Genomic DNA, 15,627 nt, shown 5'->3' on the forward strand with positions numbered 1-15,627 from the left:
GACCCTCGGGCTCACGAAAACCCAAGGGAAAAGGCTTAGGTGGCAAATGGTAAAACCAAGGTTGGGCCTTGCTAGAGGAGTTTTATTCAAAGCGAACTGTCAAGGGGGTCCCATAAATCACCCAACCGCGTAAGGAACGCAAAATCAAGGAACATAACACCGGTATGACGGAAACTAGGGCGGCAAGAGTGGAACAAGACACCAGGCATAAGACCGAGCCTTCCACCCTTTACCAAGTATATAAGGTGCATTAAATAAACAGGAGATATTGTGATATCCCAAAATATCCATGTTCCAACAAGGAACGAACTTCATCTTCACCTGCAACTAGCAATGCTATAAGAGGGGCTGAGCAAAAGCGGTGACATAGCCAAACAACGGTTTGCTAGGACAGGATGGTTAGAGGTTTGACATGGCAATTTTGGAGGCAAGATAAACAGTGGCAGGTAGAGCTAACATAGCGATAGAGCGAGTACTAGCAAAGCAAAGATAGAAGTGATATCGTAGGTATGGTCATCTTGCCTGCAAGGTTCTCAGAGTTGTCGAAGGCTTGATCCTCGTTAGCATACTCAACAGGTTCCTCGTGCATGTACTCGTCTCCCGACTCTACCCAAAGCAAGAACGCAAGCAATGGAACCACAATAAATCACGATGCAATGCACAAACCACATGATGCAATACATGTCATGATATGCGAGATGTGATATGCAATGCGTATGCGTGCTCCAGGAGGAAAAAGGATGAACAAGGCATCAACTTGGCAAACCAAGTATGCCGCTGGAAAGATGAGGTGATTTCGGTTGAAATCGATATAAAGATCTCCGGAAACGGATGCACGGTTTGCAAATGGCAAGCAAAACAAGAATGACACAAATCTGCGATTAACAGCATGATGCTACTTAGCATGCAACAAGAAACTATGCTACAGCACCCCAACATAAAAAAAAGCATATGGCAGTGATCTAAAGGAGATTCTTGACAAAAGAGGAACACTGAGCTACGGCTAAATCACACCATAACAGGTTCAAACAAGCATGGCAAAAGTACAAAAGATATCAGCTAGGACATGTCATAAATAGCATCAGGAAGCAATGTTCAGAGCAAGCAATCAACATGTTACAGGAACTTATAGTAGCAAAACAAGACATGGCATGATTCTACTCAAAGCATAGAACAAAAGTCCCTTATTTACCATGATCCAAAAAGGATCAGAAGATATGATGGCACCCATGTAAACATAGCAAGTTCCATTAACAGATTCAGCAAACAGAGCATGGCATTGACAGAATTATGAAGGCAACTTCGCGAGCTCGATTCACTCACCAAAAGTCACTGCATGACAAGATAAGCATAGAATCATCAAGAAGACATGTTTATGAAGCTATCCTTGGCAATAACAAGTTCATAGCATGCAAGGATCAACTACAACAACCTTGGAAAAATTGAATAACATGTAAACAATCTGCCAGGAAACATTTTATAGCAAAAGTAGAGCACGAAAATGACATGCTAGACTACTCCGTAATTGCAAACAGGGGAATGAATGGATAGAGCAAAACCATATGTTCAGATCATCCTTACTGAAGTGTCTCAAAATATGCATGGATCTCTCTGTAGCATCAAGTTTACATGGCATCAAAATAACAGCAGAACAGGGACTAAAATCAGCAACATCACGAAGCCTAGTTTGCATGCTTGTGCTAGTCAACACGTTAATCACAAAAATACATGGCAAGCACCTCTGTAAAGAAGACATGGCATAGAACAAAACACCTGTAGAGCTCCTGCCCAAAAGATGCACACAATAAATGTAGCAAAAATGACAAATGCACACATTCTGTTAAGAATCAGGAACTAACATTATATAGCACTCTTGCATCAGATATTCAGGCATCTAAATGACCTCCAATGAACATGTCCCAATGGAACAATATGAATAGAACATCCTGATGAACATTTCGATATATCATGCGCATGAAACGGAGCTACGATGACGGAGTTATGATCCGATGAACAGGGCTATAAAATACTGCAGACTTGGAGGAAAAAACGAAGTCAACCTAGGTTCTAGATCTGGATCCGGCTCATGGATCGAGGTTCACCGGAGTTCCTCACCGGAGACGGGCCGGGAGGAGGCCGGAGTGGAGATGGGGACGGCCGGAGCGCGGCCGGGGCCAAGGGCGGAGGCGGCGGCCGGCGTAGGGGAGGCGGCGGCTGGCGGCGACGAAGTCCGACGGGGCACGGCTCCTCTGGCAGGGAGGCGGCTGCCGGCGTCGAGGCGGAGCCCGGCCACGGCGGGGCATGGAGTACCGGGCGGCGGGGCACTCGGGCGCGGTCGGCGGAGGCGCGCGAGCGGGCGCGGCGGCGGCGCGGGCTTCGGGGCCCCGTCCCGGCCTCGGGTGGGCCGGCGGTGGCGCGGGGTGGCCGGGGCCACGTGGCGGGCTCCGAGAGGCTGGGGTGCAGCAGCGGACACGTCCGGCGTCACCCGGACGTGTCCGGCGGCGCGAAGGGAGCGGTAGCTAGGGTTTCGCCCAGATTTTGGACGGGAGATGTGTTTTTATAGGTACAGGGAGCTAGGAGGCTCCAAATGGAGTGCGGTTTTTGCCCACACGATCGTGATCCGACGAAGGAGAGCATGGAAGTGACTTAGATGGGTTATTGGGATGTTTTGTAGGGGTGTTGGGCTGCAACCCAAAAGAGGCCTTTGCGGTTATGCGGTTAACCGTTGGAGTATCCAACGACCTCCAAATGGCATGAAACTTGACAGGTGGTCTACCGGTGGTGTAACAAGGCCACTTGGCAAGCCTCGGTCCATTCCGAGAACATTAAACACCCGCACACGAAAAGAGACAAGAGGGGTGCGCCGGTGCATGTGAGAGTGTCGGATTGCGAAACGGACAACGGGGAAAATGCTCGGATGCATGAGACGAACATGTACGCAAATGAGATGCACATGATGACATGATATGAGATGCATGACATGAATAAAATGCAAAACAAAAGACAAAAACCCAACCACGGAGGGAATATCATAACACATAGCCGAAAATGGCAAGAGTTGGAGTTACAAAGATGGAAAGTTACATCCGGGGTGTTACGACACTCCACCACTACAAGTGAGACTCGGGAACGGTCACACACGTAGGGGGGGTACGTGTAGGGGCCACTAAGGAGCAGTCAAATCACACAGTAAGTTAGTCGGAAGAAGCAACCATCATTTCACTCTTCAATGACACGTACGTAATATAAAATGGTTGATATGGAGAGAAAAAGAAAACCACCATATATACACTAGCTGGTCACACCGCTGGTCACATATCCGGCCTGATCCCGCAGCTGGGGGAAGGGGACAATGTTCTACGTAGACGCGATCGACATCGGCGAGGGAGAAAACCCACAGTCGGTGCGTCCCAATCAGGGGTCACCACGGTATGGGCTGATGCCACGTCTCAACCGCACTTCTAGCTACAACCCGACGTCCCAGATAGTACATCTTCCTTTTGGAGCCGGCTTGCTCCACTGCCGCAGCTCCCCGTGTAGCTCCATCTCCATGTCGATCTTTCTCTAATTCTACTGGCTTCTACTTGTGATGAGTTTATGTCTGATGAACTAGTGCTAGTACTATTATTCTAATCACACTTCTTCAATATCTTTGCCATCAGGGATGCTCAGCTTGATTTTAGTGGAACTGCACAAAAGCATCGTATAATCTGAGGGTGCCAGTCGTCTTTCCTTCGACAGGTTCTACCTATCCAAGAAATTAAATCTTGTTTAGGGTTTAGTGTTTAAGTCGTAGTGACCCCATCAGTAGTTTTTCTTTCGTACATGCTCTCACAACTTTTGTTTTAGTTGTGAAGTAAATATTGGCTATGATATGTGAATCATTGAGATGCATCAGCATGCATGTTAGTTTTCCTTTGTATTTGATGTTATGTTGTAATAGGGCATCCTTGGAGTAGGTATGAAAATGGAGTGGAAAGTTTCCGTTTTTCCGGAGAAAAAATGGAAACGAAGAAAAACCAACGTTTCGTTTCGTTGGATTGCGCCATCGAGCAAAACCAATGTTTAAATCACGTCTGTCTTGTTCGTGTCTCACTCTCCTCCACGGCTCGACCCCACATGGTCGCTCGGCATGCCACTCACCGCAAACCGAGTTTACGATAACTTTCCCGCCTGCTTGTTGATGGATCGCGCCATAGAGTACTAGCACTACTGGAAGAGATTGACGAGTTGGGGGAGGACAGCTAGCTGTAGCACGGATTCCCAAGAAATTTTTACATGCATTTAGTGGCCGGCTATTGCGACCTTTGAATGCGGAGCAGTCGCGTGCACCAGGAAGCAGCGCGGGCGACGCTCTCTCGGCAGGCGCGCCGCTTCAATGCCGGTGCGAGTGAGAGGCTGCGTCCGCTCTGGCTGGGCATGAATGCGGCACTGACCGTTTCGGGCGGGAAGCACGCGCGGGTGATGAAGAGGGTTCGGGTTGGTCAGGAGCGGGCGTGCCAGCGGTCTGGACGCCCGCAAACAAGAGATGTTGTACATTAATATTGTTGCGTATATAATTAACAACGTAAATAATGTGCGAGTTGGACAAATATGGTTGGAGATGGAGATGCAAATGGAATTTTATGTAAACACGGATATGCATGTCTATGTCTATGTGTGTGTGCGTGGCAACTCTCGTGACCTGGAAGCGGGGGCGTATTTTTGATCGAGTTTTCTTTCTTGGCACGTTAAAAAATTGTTCGTCAGTTTTCGTTTCTTTTCTCCGGGAACACGTGTATTCTATTTAAAACCACTCCTATGGAGGGGATTTTTTACTCCATTATAGCCTCTTGTTTGATAGGGTTTCTCGCGTCTTGCTCTCTCACCCTCTCCATATCAAAACAAGATGACAGTGTCCACTCTATCTCTCTCCTCACCAGTGGTCACAGATCCGGCCGAATCCCGTCTGCTGCAGGAGGTGAGAAGGTGCAACGTTGATGTTGTCGCCATTGGCGATGGAGGAAGCCGATGCGCACCATCCTCTTGGAGCCGACGCTGGCACGGACGAAGGTCCTCCACGCCCTTGTTCGCTGCCGTCGTGTGGGCAGATCCCGCCCACCCGCCTAAGTGACATCTCGCCCACCTGAGGTATAACTTCTTGTACTGGTCCAGCTCCCCAGGTCACTACATGTGGGTTTTCTTCTATGCGTCTACTCCCCAGCTGCCTATGTATAATACCTAGGGTTCGTCGGCTGGTCCAACATCTCCTACTATTATAGAGGAAATACCACTCAAAAAGTTGTCATGCTTTATGCCTCGGTGGAGGTATACATGTTGTTTCGACAAAAAGTACATGGTGGTTGTGCGGTCATTGTCCATATGCTCCTATTGCTGCTGCTAATCTAATACTATCACTGGTTAAATGAAGAAATGTTTTTTCTCGGTATCCTGGTTTAGTTCCCATCAAGATAATCATGATGCTTCTGTTTGTTGGTGTACTTTTCATTAATTCTTATTGGCAATTGGGATGCCGTTGTTAATCTTGTACCATTGCCAAAACAAAGTAACAACACTATATCCCTTTTTTATATTTTTGGAAACAGCGATGTGTATCTCCATAACCGGGCATGTCTTTCTCAATTTTAGTGGAACTGCACAAAATTGGATGGCCATTATTGTTCCGCCTCACTGTCATGTGCCACATGGTTCTTCCTTCCTCGAGCTTGATTACTGGGAACAGACAGACCACAGTGAGGATTTGTCGAACTTCATAGGTGCCTCACCCAAACTTGATGCCAAATGGATGATGCATCACCACGATGATCTACCGATGCTCACGGTTACGCCTCATGGTTGCGTCGGCTGGTGAAGCTGATCGATTTTCAATGAAAACAAGATGTCTTCCAGCAGTGCGCTTTGCTCGTTACCCACAAAGATGATATCCTTCATCAGTTCACCTTGGTTGGCGTTGGAGACGCAGTCATCTTTCACGTTGGTGCAATTTTATCACACAATTGGCTATGAACCAAATGTTTCCTCGAAGAAGGATTGGCGTTGGTACTAAGAGCATAAGTTTTGTATTGATTTCTAAGCCTTCTCACAACTTTGTCTCCAGCTCCCCTGTAATTTTATTTGTCCAACTATTAACTTTGAAAAAAAATAGTGTGGACTAAAAACCTAGATGGACATAGTAGCCCTCCATTTTTATTTACTCCGCATATTAGATTTGACTGAAGTCAAACTTTGTAAAGTTTGACCAAGTTTAGGCCGAACACATTAAACCATAATTATTAGAGAGGGCAAACTGTACATACTCTAAAACCTTTCTGATAATTGAAATTAAAATTCTTTATTTGTACACACTCTCACACGTTTCTGATAATTTGGCGCATGTGTGGCTGTTCACTTAAGGGAGGGTAGTGTACCACACGTGAAGGACAGGAAGTGCGACCAGGACGCGTGGATCGTTAGTTCATCGGAAGTAGTAGTTTTGTTCACTTGTACATTAAATAAAGAGTTTCGTTTCGTACTTACACAATTAAGAACGATTGTTATGGAGAGAATAAGAAAACCACTCCACTATATGTTAGTCGTATACACAAGTACTATATGGATGCAGCTTCATTGACTTAGTGCACCTGCCTTTGGGTTTATGACAGGTGGGCCCAAAATGTGGCTGGCCCACCTGTCATACAACCAAAAGCAGGTGTAGTTAAGGCACCAGAGCTCAGTCCGTACTACAGTATATATATAAGCTGGAGCCTCAGCGCTTGTTCGCTAGGGTTTGCACTCTCCACACTCGCGCCGCACTACAGTATATATGTAAGCTGGAGGCTTAGCGTTCCTTTGCTAGGGTTTGCTATATTCACAGTCTCTCACCCTCTTCACCAGATCTAAATAAGACTGCGTTGGCCACTTATCTCTCTCTCCCCCCTAATAGCTGGTGAAGGAGGCATCCAGATCCCGTCGCACCGGAAAGGGGAGGAGGTGCAACATTCACTCTATCGCCTTCGGTGAGGGAGGCAATCCACTGCCGGCTGCGCTGTTCTCTTTCACCCAACACCTGTGCGGGAGGGCCACCGACCCCTTCTTCCTCACTGTCGTACGTAGTGTGGGCAGATCCGGCCTCCCGCCGAATGCCTTGCCACATCCCGACGACCCTAAGGTATAAGTTTCTTTGAAACTGTCATTGCTCTAGCTGCATGCGGATCTTTTTTTGATTCTATAGTCGAATCTAGGTCTTGGTTCAAAGAGGAAAGAAGGGTGCGGTGGGGTGGAGCATGAATCTAGGACGTGGTTCAATGAGGAAAGGAGGGAGAGAAAGTAGTATAGACTGGCTATCCAGCCGCTTTGTTGGTCGAAAAGGGAAAAGGGGGGTAACCCGAAACTGGGGGGTCGGGTAGTTTGTGCAGGACTAGATTTGCTGCCCTAACATAGGAAAAAGGTTCAAAGAGAACAAATATGGGACCAACGCAGATATGCTGCTTGTCTACATACCCTGCATCACCCATTTATATGTGTGTACGCACATGGTGCTGGCATTTCCCATGTCCCATGTCCCATACAACTATTTTGAAGTTGTTAATCTAAGAATGCCGCCAGAAAATTGAAGCAATGCCACTGTTAAAAGTAAACTATATTTTTAACGAATGTTGTTTTAAGAGAATGTCTCTCTTAATATGAATCAATGCAACCGTTTTAGAAATGCTACTATCCTACTTTGTTTTCCATCAAGATAAGTTAGATGCTTCTTTTTTGTCGCCGTTTGTTTCATCCTCCTTTATCGGCAAGTAATGGTTTTCTTTATTGCCTGTACTAAAACAGGGGTATCTATTCAACTCGTTGCTATTGCGACATTTTGCTTCGCTATGCGAAACACTTATGTAGAGTGTTTTGTGCAGTTCAACTTGAATGTCACACCGGCGACTTTGCTTAATTTTGGTGGAACTGCACAAAAGGAGATCGAGGTTTATTTCTAGTCTTCCTCGTGAGTTGTTTCAAATCTTGGTCTCATCCACATGATGGTGCAGTGTGCTTTGAGATGTTGTGCTACTTGTTTTGGTACTGTTTTGTAACATCCCAGAATTCTAAAATTTGGAATGTTATATTGAATAAATAGTTTTGATTGTTTGTTTGATTGTGGTATGATTGCTTGTGTGATTTGCTTGTGTGAAATTGAGTGAAATCTGAAACTTTTTGAAAGTTGAATGAGAGGGAATAAAAGGACTTTCCCAAACCTTCATTTCTTGCTTTTGGTTCCATGGAATTCAAATTTTAAATTGAAAACAAACCCTAGAGTGCAGATAATATGACTTCTTCCATCAAAGAAATGAAAAGGGATTTGAAAATGATTTGAATTCCATTTGAAATATTTTCAAACCAGGAATTTCAAGCCACTCAAGGATTTTCATGAGGGAAGATAACATGACTTCTTTAAAATTGAAAGAGAGTGGGAAGTAGGAGGCCATATGCAAAATGGCATTTGAGCTACTTTTGAAAATACTCCATATGTGTTTCAAAATCTTTTCCAATTTATATTTCAAATTAAATAAAGAGAGAAGGTAATATGACTCCTTCAATTATTGAATGTAAATATGGGAAATGAATATTGGAACCAATTCAAAATGGTTTGAAAGAAATATCTAATTGGAATAGCCATATGGATTTAATTAAATTTTGCTTTATTTGGGTTTTATTAAAATTCTTTTTCTCCTAAAAATAAATATATAGAAAATAGGTTAAAATGATTCCCTAAAGTAGAAAAATGGATATAAATGATTTTGAAATTATTTTGGTATTTTAAAATATTTTTATTTGGTTTTTAAATGAACTAGTAGCACTGTTTGCTTTATTTAAGTTTTTGTGGAATTTATTTGCCGCTAAAAATATGTTCATCATTTAGGAAATATTTTTCTGAAAATTTTGGTATATAATATGCCTATATAAAAGTTTATTTTATTTTCCTTATTTAATTTTCTTTTTCTGTTTTTATTAAAAAATGCGCGTACAACGTAACTATATGTTGCCCACATGCACAGCATAGTGGCAGCGGCGCCCCATTTTTTCTTTCCTACATGGGCCAGGCCCAGCCAGCAATTTCTTTCTTAGTTTTTTTTTCTTTTCCTTTTTCCATTGGCCGAAAAAAATACTGCAGCGTACGCATGGCCGGCCCGGCCCGTAATGCTTTTTAGCCCATGCGATTCTCATTGTTTTATTTGTTCGCCTACGTTCCTAGCCTTTAAGTCCTAAACTTTTTTTCCACCTATAAATAAAGACACATGGAGCCTCCAAAAATCATCCACTGCAGGTTAAATCAATATATTTTGGATTGCCTAGCTGAAAAATATATTCTTCTCTCCGGCGGGACTTCTAGAAGTTGTCTCCTTTCTCTCAAGTCGTCTTTTCTCTATCTTAAAGGTATCTTTCTTCGTATTTTTTTATACTTCCATAACTTATTATTTTTTGACTAGTGTATAGTAAAATAATTAGATTTATAAATTAGTCCTTGTATTTACATTTTAAGACTAGAATTGTTCTAGCCATAGCTCTTTTTCTTCCGTAAAATAGCTTGACCCTCATTTTTCAAATATTCATAACTTTTTACTCGTTCATCCAAATTAGACGAAACCAACGCCAATATTTTCGTCCTGAATCTAGTGAATCCATCAAATAAACTTTTTGCAACTTTCAAATTTCGATTTTTTTTTCATATTTATACTCAAACTTCTTTTGTTCATAACTTGAGTTTTATAACTCCGATTTAATTGATTCTTTTTGCTAATAGAAACTCTTGACCTAAACTTTCTGATAAGACCAAATCCACCCAATTTTGGTATTGTTAGAATTTTTTTTCTGTTGCAAGAGTTAATTGCTTGTTTTTGAAGTTTTGCGAGATCTTTTCTTTTATTCTTTTGCATGAGTGCTTATATATGCAATTTTTTGCTTATGATAGATTGATCGGAGTGTGATGAGTAAAACTATCAGGAGTTATGAGTGCGACGAATCTTCATCAACGGTACAAGGCAAGTTCACACTTTGATCATATTTTTCAAATACCCAGTATTTACTATGCATTAGTTTCTCCCTCAAAGATTGCATCAGTAGGATTGGGAACTGGGCATTTGCTATGTAGTTCATGAGGTAGGAAACTATGATCCTTGAAACACTTCGGGTTTATTCGTTATGTCATATATTGCTTAGACATGCTCGTAGACGGGGATTGGTATGTTAGAATCATGCTAGTTGTCAGAGATAATAATTAAGGGAAACTTAAGGTGGCTACTTTAATACACATCTGGGTGGATTCGTTGGGGCACCATGGGGATATACCGGTGGCTTGCCCGGGCACCTGGGGAATCCAGTGTTGTCCAAGGAGATCCCGAGGGACCCATATGATCATCTCTATGGAATGCCACCCAGGATCAAAGGGATCATATGATATTTCATGCCTAGAAACTTTCGTATGCAGCCACAAGCCATTATGTGCTCTGGCATAGTTGAGTAAGTTGTGTGAGCTCTTGAAGAGGTGGACTAGCAGATGTAGGGGGATTGTTGGTGTAACAGTCTACCCGGAGTAGAGACTAAGTGCTTCAGAAACACTATGTCTCGGTCATCCCGTTCTCAAACACCAGGCAGTGCGAGGACTTCAAGGGAGGCGATCGAGTCTTGCGGGGAAAAGTGTGCAACCTCTGCAGAGTGTACAAACTAATCATGATTAGCCGTGTCCCCCGTTATGGGCAATTTTGAGTATCTGGAAGTGAATATTGTGTTGATCTCATCACTCTTTATTTAATGTTTTGGGTTTAATGATTAATTATGGATCGAGTTGGGGGAACCTTCTCAATATTGGTATAAACTTGGTAGTAAATAAAATTTATTCTTTTGTTGTAGAGAAAAATTGGCTTTATGGAAAAATTAAACTTAGAGCCTACACCAGCCAAATATGCATGTAGTGATAGATATTGTTCATCATTCTTCTGTGGTGTGAATTTGCCAGTACATTCAATGTACTGACCTACATGGCTGCAACATCTCATGTTGCAGGAACCTTACGATGAGTAAGTGATACGTTAGGGTTATGATGTCTACACTCAGCTTTGCCGTTGGTGTTGTTGGGAACTCCACAACTTTGATGTTACTTCCGCTATGTGGATTGAGGTAATAGTATTTACGTTACTTTATACATATCATTTACCTCTGTTATAAATCCTCGAGTACTATGTGTGTCAGCATACCGATCCAGGGATGACACTTAAGCATAGAGACTTTGATCCATTCGGGTCGGGTCGCTACAAGATGGTATCAGAGCACATGTTGACTGTAGAACGTGACCCCTAGAAATTGGCAAGCCCATAGGAAAGGATTTCTCAAAAACTTTATTTTCAAAAGAGATCCCTTAACTCTCATCTTTTCTAAAGCTTTACCAAATACTTTCCTCTCATCTCAAATAGTTAGACTATACCCCTTTCCCCTTTTGACCACACGAAGATTTGACTGATGAGACCACTTCGAGAATGACAAGATTTAGACAACAAAGACCAGAATAAAGAGGATTTTGTCGTGCATTGAATACCATGATTGAAGACTCCGATGACTCGGAGAATTGGAAGGCTCTGAAGATTTCCCAGAGTGAAGTGACTTGGAGCGCTCTGATAGGATCCACTTAAGAACGTCTTTACTGAAGAACCCCTGGATTCCATATTTTAGATGAAGAGCTTCACCCTTAACCAAAGACAATGCTATGAAGATTTTTCCCTGTGGTCCAGCCCTTGTGGAACTTGTAAGACTATTGAAGCTGCCTGAGATCAAGGTGTGTCAGAGGAACACTGGAACATGGAGAATCAAAACTCAAACTTTTGGTCATCAAGAAAACCCCAAGATAGGAGATATCAACTATGGAATGTTAGCTCATGCCAGAGACATGGGCATAAAACACAGCTATCCATGATGCTAGCGCCCGCTTATGCTATCGTCACCATGCTGAGTTAAGCATGCATTTCTTCGGAAGGATTGGATGGCTGAAGGCTAATGGAGCACCTATCGCCTTACCAAACGAGCAAAAGATGAAGTTTTCACCTCAGCTGGTGTATCACCAGGATCTAGAGTATTACCTCAAGAATTTTTGATGGAACTTCTAGAAGCCTTATTCAATAAGGAAGCATTTCGTAAAGAGCTTAGAACCCAGAAGCTGAAAGTAGCCAAGATGGAAGAGCAAAACCTCAAGATACTTCGAGGATTGAAGAGTTTGATGACTTTGAATATTTTATTGACCTTTATAAGACCAAACCCCTGTTATATACTTACGTTAGATGCGACGATTGTGAGCTGTCATTTGTTTGATGTTTCTCTGACAGCCACAAAATAAAACTCATTTCTTCAAACTATTGTTTGTATTGTGTGTATCTCTCCTCACCTCTCCCGTATCTCATCCCAAAACCATTGAACCCAAAAGGTGATGAGTGAAGGTGGACGTGTAGTACCGAGATTGATGACACAGCCAGAGGTAGCACAGTGGATTTAGAACATGGAAGATCACGTGAAGAATAACACTATAGACGGAAAGGATATGCCCCAGCATGCTCTTTAGTGCTTTGAAAGAGGTGCTGCTACTTGGTGGAGGATGTACCAAACCATCAATGGATGGCAAAGAGTAACCACTTGGGAAGAATTTAAGTTGACTCTACTAAGGTCTCATCTTGTGTCCTCGGATTTGAAGCCTTATGGAAATGATATGAAGAAACCTTGTGCATGCAAGCTTTGTGGAGCAATAGGACACACCTAAGAGGATCACAAGGATGAATGCCCTCATTGTGAAGAAATTCACCCAGCTGAAGAATGCCCAACTAGGCATATTACTTGTTTCTTGTGTGAAGGGACTACCCACTACCCTGCTCAGTGTCACATTTACCCCATGGTACAAAGAAACCTCCAACAGAAGAAAGAAGCATTGAAAGGAGCCCTCAAGGAAACTTTAGAAGAACATGTGATGAAGGAAGAGGTGAAGGACACACCCGAAGAAGACACAATTAAACCCTGCACCAAGTCATGCTATTCATGTGGACAAGAAGGACACATCTCCCAAAATTGACTGAAGGGGGATCTAGTAGCATTCCCGACAGTGGAAGTAGAGTATGACCCATAGGAAATAGAAGCCCTAATTGGCACGGAAAAGTCCAGGATGAAAAATAGAATGGATTCTAGGAACAACCCAATTTCTACAAAGAAGGACCTGAGTCATATCACATGTTTCAGGTGCAAAGATTCAGGACACTACTTCAGCGATTACCCAAGAGGGATGACGCGGACCCAAGGAGGCTATGTAATCACTAGGAAACCTTGAGACTTGTCAGAAGTAATATGTTTCTGCTGTAATGAAGCAGGGCACTTTGCCAGTGATTGTCCCAAATAGGATATTCGTGTTAAATACTTGAGTCTGTGAGAAATATAGTAGTAGTAGTGGGAACAATTCTTTTATTGAGGTGTTGAGTTGAGGCATGTAATGGAAATGCAAGAGATTGCAATAAATTCATGAAATCAATAAAGTTCATGTGTCATATGTGGAATTTTACGAGTTGTTACTCTATGAAGAAAGATTTTGACCATTTTCAAGGATATGAGAAATATGGTCTATGGATGAGTTTGTGCATTCCAAGGGTGGTGGTAACTGTGAGGACCCTTGACCCCTGGAAAAGAAAATGATATTCCATGGAGTGGACTTCGGACAAAATAAGTACGAGTTTTATCTCGATATGTGGGATACCCCAAGAATATGAAGAGATGAAGTACTATTGGATATAAAGGAGGTATAATGTTGGTAATATTGAGCCATTGTAACCCACAGGCTCCAGGACCTGCCAAAGAAGCAAGCACACTCTTGCTGAAGGAAAAACCCTGGAAGAAGTTATGACTTTATCAGTAGACGATCTTATAGGAGTTTACGCAAAACCTGAGAGTTGTGAAGAAATGATAGATGTTTGTTGGCTTGCAGAATCAATGGATTTATCCGAACTTGGTTCGTCGACAAGAGAAATTCTGCAATGCTTGTGAGGATAACCGAGTGTTAGATTGCGAGATTCACTAAACCATATACAAGGTAATGATTTGGGTGCGGGATGGATTGATCACCATACCGACTTACTCTTATTATTCGCCTTGCTATATGGGATGGTAAATCTGAGTAGAATTACCCATATTAGAGCAACGACGATCAAAACCTTGTTTAAAGCCTTGGAATGGTATGACAATTTTCCATGTACAAGGCAGTTGTTGCCAACCGTAGGTCATACAGTGAGAATGAAGCCCAGACCCATTTTCTGCAGGGACCCAGTCAAATTGTTCGATGACCACCATGAGATATCGATAGTTGTTTAGTATTGGCGCCAGACCTGTCAGCTAAGAAGACCCAATCATGGAAGAACCTTACCAAGATGAAAGGACACATGAATTGAGGAAAAAGGTTATGCCACTACCGGAAGAGCCCAGAGAAGGAATTATCTTGAAGATCTCAGAAGACTGATCCTATCAACAAAAAGGATGGAGTATATGAGTTTTGATGGAACCGTAACCATGCTTCTAAGGGTGGTAGCACCCCAGACCCCTATGACAATTGATGGATTTTTAGAAGACCCCTGACCCTAACCTATTTCTGTCTAGCCTCTCCAAATCTCGAGGGCAAGATTCATTTTAAGGGTGGTAGGTTTGTAACATCCCAAAATTCTAAATTTTGGAATGTTATATTAAATAAATAGTTTTGATTGTTTATTTGATTGTGGTATGATTGCTTGTGTGATTTTCTTGTGTGAAATTGAGTGAAATTTGAAACTTTTTGAAAGTTGAATGAGAGGGAATAAAATGACTTTCCGAAACCTTCATTTCTTGCTTTTGGTTCCATGGAATTCAAAATTTAAATTCAAAACAAACACTAGAGTGAAGATAATATGACTTCTTCCATCAAAGAAATGAAAAGGGATTTGAAAATGATTTTGTCACATCCCTAGCTTTACCCTGGCCTTGGACTAGCTTGGTTGCTGCATCATGTTTAAATTCAAATGAAATTTGAATTGAGGAATTTTCAAAGCCTCAGAATCCTTTAAAAAAATGATCAAGATAAAAATTGCTTCAAATAAGTCCAAGAAAATGTTCTTGTTATCCTCTGGAAATATTGGCAAGAGGTAAAATCCAAACCAATATTTTCGGTATCTCAGAAACATTTATTTTGGGTATTTGAATTAAATCAATAGCTATTTGAATTGGACTTATATCTACTGTTAAATAAATATAGGTCCAATAATTCTGAAATATTTTGTGGAGCATTGTTTTAATTCTTTTAGCTCCTAAAAATATTGTCAGAAGCAAAATAAATTGAATTGGTTTCAAAACCAAATTCAAAACAAACCTGCAAAATAGAAAACAGAATTAAAACAGAAAGAGAGAGAGAGAGAGTTTTACCTGGCTACTTACCTGGCAACCCACTGGCCGGCCCAGCACTGTGCTGGCCCGTGCCAGCCAGCTGCTTCCCCTTGCCAGAGCAGGCAGGGAGGTGAGCATGGCACGCCCGAGCTTGCCACGCACCACCCAGCCTCTCTGCATCGCCCTGGTCGCCGTTGTGCCGCGTGGATCGTCTCCTGGTCGTCGCCCCGACCTCGC

General features: G+C 42.6%; 1 protein-coding gene across 1 annotated transcript in view; it reads left to right on the plus strand.

Annotated features, from left to right (window-relative positions):
- Window positions 1-15,627, plus strand: part of LOC119338787 (LOB domain-containing protein 30-like) — an 80,604-nt gene that overhangs the window by 34,507 nt on the left and 30,470 nt on the right. The gene's annotated exons all lie outside the window — the stretch shown is intronic.

This window comes from Triticum dicoccoides, chromosome 7B (genome assembly GCF_002162155.2).
Source record: "Triticum dicoccoides isolate Atlit2015 ecotype Zavitan chromosome 7B, WEW_v2.0, whole genome shotgun sequence".
NCBI classification, from domain to species: Eukaryota; Viridiplantae; Streptophyta; class Magnoliopsida; order Poales; family Poaceae; genus Triticum; species Triticum dicoccoides.